Raw genomic sequence first — 5,495 nt, forward strand, 5'->3', positions numbered from 1 at the left:
TGTCATGATTCCCAACAGATAACCGATAAGATAGCGGTAACGGTAACGAGATATAACAGCACTAGCATGCACTACGACTCGCAAGGCAGACCCGATAACCAAACAATAGCTGTAGGTGGTTGGTGGAGGCAATATAGGCTGCTTGAGGTAACAAGTGGAAAGGACACGTGACAAGAACGCAACTTAAGGATAGCATGAGGGAGAAAGCAAAATAAAATAGGTGAGCGACTTACGCGAGGGCGAAGTATAGGGGAAATGCTTACTGTTAAAGCTTGCCGAGGGACATCCGGAGAACTTGGCGTATCTCACCGCACCACTTCGTGATCCTATCACGGAAAGAAGCAAATGCTTGGAACACACATCAGATGCAAATCTTACTACTACGGCGAGAAGAATCGGCATGCTCATGACATGGTATGCATGCATGACATGGCAAACATGATGCGGCGATGCAACTTATATCCAATTTAAACGGAATCGGAATTCCAACAAACAATTATTAGGTTCGAGTTGTTTATCTACCCACATATTAAATGTTGATTAGCATGGCAAGACAAGGCATAGATGAGCTACGCAATATTAAATGGAACCGGAATACGAGATAAGTAGTCCCGCACAATTCCATATTTGATTATTAGGTGAATTTCTATTTTACCCGAACCCACATGGTATGCGATGCGGCACATAATGATATGGTAAATGCAACATGATAAGAGATGCAACAAGTTAGATGCACATTTATAAAATAAGGATTATGGTTGGGGTCTCACGTTTCGGATCGGAGAAGACAGCCGATGAAGTATAAGAAGTAGCGAAGCATCTGAAGCTGACGCCAGGATGTCGTAACGCCGGGATACACTGATGTAAAAATGGCCAAGCAATTAATAGCTTGACTAGATTTAAAGGACTTGATTGTCAAACAAAGATAAGCTGCTGCATGGCTTGATTGTATAGGAAAGACATACGAATGTTCAGTTGATTGTATGAATACGAGTAGATGAACCAGGTGGGTTGCTGGAAAAGGCAGGACCAAGAGGTAGCGCTACTGCGCGAGCAGTAAACTGCTGTTACTGTTGTGTGGTTGCTGGGTGATGGGAGAGGCTGTACATCAACAGATTGGAAACGCCGGGAATACAAGCAGAGACCCTTGCAGGAGTTTCGTCGAACAGGTAAAGGGCGCCTCGACAAACAGAGCAGCAGCGACAAGGAACGGCCCATGCATACGGCGACCGAAGCGGCCGGAAAACCTGCAAAGTAAACGATAGGACGGCCAGGTGCTAGGGAGTAGGAAGCTGTCGATGGTAGCTGCTGCTGCTGAGCATGGAACGCGAGAGGTACAAGGCGGCCAGGCGCGCGTGGAATTGGACTGCAGCTGCTGTTGACCATTGATCACGTAACCTGATAGATGCACAAAGGAAGTCAACAACCTGAGCTTGCTACCAGATCGTGATGGAAAAGGGACGCTCGTATCTTGATCTGACCTGAAAACTGAGGCTTGGCTAACTGACGAAGAAACACACACGGTGACGAGGACGCGCTTATAAACATGCTGATGCAGGCAGTACCGGCTCGAGGCGGAGCGTGTTGGAGAGGTGAGCGAACTGACAGGGAACGGGCGAGCATGGAGGCGCAGGCCAGAGGATGCAGAACGCGGAGAGAGGGAAGCAGGTTCCGTCCGTTTTGACGCGCCGAAGCTACAGCTTCTGAAGTTTTAACTGACGAAAAGAGACAGTGTTACTGAAAGATGAAACGAAAACAGAGAAGGTCGCTCTCACGCCGATTAAATGACGAAGACGACGAACCCAGGCAGGAAGAGAGTGCGAAGAGATCCGGGACATTGGCGAGCTCACCAGGAAGATGAGGAGGGGCTCGCTGAGGACGGGGACGACCCAACGGCGACGAAAACAACGAAGACGTGCTCGGTGACGGATGTTGTTGGAGAAGATGTCGAGGATGCCTGCGACACAGCAGAGCAGCGCCGCCTCCGTGAACTCAACGAGGAGGAAGAGGAGGCCACGAGAGCTCCATCCCCGCGATCATCGCGACAGCCTGCGGCGAGGAACGACGACGCTCGTCGATTTTCTTCCGGCCATGTTCGGTGTTTAACTGAAGATTTGTCCGAACTTTCTGGAACTTCTTCTCACGCTATCTGGTTTGGCTGAAAGGAAAGGAAGAGAGGGTGGCGGCGCTGAGGAGGAAGGAAGGGGAGCGGCTAGGGTTGGATCTGGCGCTGGTGGAGAATTATTGAGAGGAAAAATGGAGTGGTTGGCTCAATGACTTCGTGGAGATACACGCTAGTCTCGTGCTCTCTCTGTGCAAGGAGAAGACACGTGAAAGATGAGAACCTGGGCTGCTGATTAGCTGGGCTGGAGTTGGTACGACCAAGAGAAAAAGAAAAACAAGGTGGAGATGGGTTTCAGTAGCAACATGGGCGATTGGTTCAACTCTCTCTTCTTCTTCTCTTTGTCAGATCCTATTTTCTTGTTCTTGCTGAATTCCTCTGGGCAAAGAATAAGATGAGAGAAAGGTTCGAAAGATTTGAAACACTATATTTTGGTTCAAGAATAAGTTTGTAAAGTCTGAAAATATTTGGTTTTGGTTTTAATTAAAATAAGAGAAAGAAGAAGGAGGGTTTTATATATAGGACCATACAAGAGAAACTAAAATAGATTTTATTTAAATAATTTTAGTTTGTGAAAACATGGATATGATGCATGCATGATGCCATGATTATGCACAAAAAGAAAATAACAAACAAATCTAATAGGGGTATTTTCCCGGGTCGCTACAATCGACACCACTAACAAGGAATCTCGCCCCGAGATTCCACGTCAACCCAAGGGGGAGTTGGTTAAACTATCGGATCTTCTTGTACCACGTTGACAAACACCCGACCACGGCATGGAACCTTCTTCTGTCGAGGTGTTGACCTTCTCGACACCACTAACAAGGGTTGTTGCTCCGTCGTTGAGGATGCGCTTTCGTCGAGACCTCTGAAGATCGGACCTAATAGGTGAGGGGAAAAGATCGTCCAACCCGCGCAGAGACCTAAGACTCGAAAACTCAGATAAGAGAGAAGACTCAAAAATCGCAAAGTTAAGAGGAGAAAGAATATAGGTAAGGAGAAAAATCAGAACTAATCAGATCTATCCAACGATGTTTCAGAAAATAGGTTTTGACACTCTAAACTCAACGATCATTGGCAAGGTTATCCTACAGGCTGGACTAGTGGGGTAACGTCAACCTGAGGCTCTGATACCAACTTGTGACGCCCCAAAACCGGTACCATGAGGATCCCAGCGAACCCGCCGAAATCCGCACGATATCGATTCTAGGAGACGCACCACCAAGCGCCTCGTACACGCCGGAGCATGCACGCGATGCGGGTGGAATCAATCACGAGAGGTAACATTACAACAGGATTACAACAGAGCCCACAAGAAATAGATATATTACAACAACGACTCCAACGAGTCAAGATACAAATAGATACATACAAAGATCCAAATCATACAGAAGATCAAATACATCCGAGTACGGTCAAGATACAATTTTGGACTAAGAGTCCTGAAGATAACCAGTGGTGTCCATAACCCTGCCCAGGCCAAGCCGGAAGGGTAACCTTGCTAGCGTCGTCTTCATCGAACATATCTTCATACCTGCCCGGTTATATCCCGTAGAAGCAGCAATAAGTACGGGTTCGTACTTAACAAGACTTCAAGACGTATAAGCATTCGTCAACCGGTCGTCCTTTGTACTTGAGGCACGCGAGGGGACTTAGAGGACGCAAGAGGAACGTCATAGGTAATATGGTGGGGTTAAGCGGCAACGCGCAAGCACTAAAAACCTATAGAGACACTCTACAACATTCGTCTAAACAGAGAAAGGTGAGAGAGCGCATAAACTAACAGTTATATACTCTGCAAACATAACGCAGCCGATGCGTTCCCCCCTCGCAAGGAAGTACTTACAGAGGCACTCACACGGTTGACAAGTTTTAACCATTTATTATTAGAGTTGTGCTAACTTACTACGCAAGTTATTATGATTGAAACAACAGGTGTAAGTTGTCTATGGTCGAGTCATACAGCTCCAAGTCGTCCATAACCGCGGACACGGCTTATCGATAAGATGTAACCCTGCAGGGGTGCCCAAATGTGCCCACACGCACGATCAACTCCAAAGGCAAATGGCAGAAAGGTGGAGCATCACGACTCGCACTCTCCGTCACGACAACAATGTCCAGAAAGCCACCTAACTAAGTTGAACCCGTATCGAAGTCCGGCCGTATCTCCGAAGCGGACCTAGCTGTTTGCGACAGCGTACTAGGTGGTTTAAACACACACTGGGGCGATAAACCACTTCGCAGCGGCTCCGCGACCTATACGTGCATACCGAAACAAGGGATACAAGGCACCCGGGGGCTTCCCAAAGTAAATAAGTAACAGTGGCATGCACGCAAACAACAAATGGTAAAACATTGCAAACTAGTTGTGGCCCTTGGACAAAGCTGTAGATTCCGGCAGTGGTCGAGGGGAGACCCAGAAACATACCCACGTGTGGTTAGAGCGCTCAGTCTCGGAACAGATAACAAGAACTCGGGGTCCTAGATTTCATGGAAACACAAGTGAGCCGTCACAAAACGAACAGCTGACCCACCGATGCCTCCGCTAACAACTATTAACAAGTAATCATGATTCCCTCAACAGATATAACCATAAACCATGTGTCATGATTCCCAACAGATAACCGATAAGATAGCGGTAACGGTAACGAGATATAACGAGCACTAGCATGCACTACGACTCGCAAGGCGGACCGATAACCAAACAATAGGCTGTAGGTGGTTGGTGGAGGCAATATAGGCTGCTTGAGGTAACAAGTGGAAAGGACACGTGACAAGAACGCAACTTAAGGATAGCATGAGGGAGAAAGCAAAATAAAATAGGTGAGCGACTTACGCGGGGCGAAGTATAGGGGAAATGCTTGCCTGTTAAAGCTTGCCGAGGGACATCCGGAGAACTTGGCGTATCTCACCGCACCACTTCGTGATCCTATCCGGGAAAGAAGCAAATGCTGGAACACACATCAGATGCAAATCTTACTACTACGGCAGAAGAATCGGCATGCTCATGACATGGTATGCATGCATGACATGGCAAACATGATGCGGCGATGCAACTTATATCCAATTTAAACGGAATCGGAATTCCAACAAACAATTATTAGGTTCGAGTTGTTTATCTACCCACATATTAAATGTTGATTAGCATGGCAAGACAAGGCATAGATGAGCTACGCAATATTAAATGGAACCGGAATACGAGATAAGTAGTCCCGCACAATTCCATATTTGATTATTAGGTGAATTTCTATTTTACCCGAACCCACATGGTATGCGATGCGGCACATAATGATATGGTAAATGCAACATGATAAGAGATGCAACAAGTTAGATGCACATTTATAAAATAAGGATTATGGTTGGGGTCTCA

General features: G+C 46.8%; 1 long non-coding RNA gene across 2 annotated transcripts; it reads right to left on the minus strand.

The window, feature by feature from the left end:
* Positions 1–769: 769 nt before the first annotated feature.
* Positions 770–2,410, minus strand: LOC124668455. Of its 2 annotated transcripts, XR_006991702.1 has the most exons (4): positions 1,851–2,410; positions 1,482–1,715; positions 966–1,398; positions 770–858 (listed from the first exon to the last, which is right to left on the minus strand). It is a non-coding gene; the product is annotated as an uncharacterized LOC124668455 (long non-coding RNA). The 2 variants fall into 2 exon arrangements; XR_006991701.1 differs by having other exon boundaries at positions 777–1,398.
* Between the last annotated feature and the right edge of the window lie 3,085 nt (positions 2,411–5,495).

This window comes from Lolium rigidum, chromosome 6 (genome assembly GCF_022539505.1).
Source record: "Lolium rigidum isolate FL_2022 chromosome 6, APGP_CSIRO_Lrig_0.1, whole genome shotgun sequence".
Lineage (NCBI taxonomy): Eukaryota > Viridiplantae > Streptophyta > Magnoliopsida > Poales > Poaceae > Lolium > Lolium rigidum.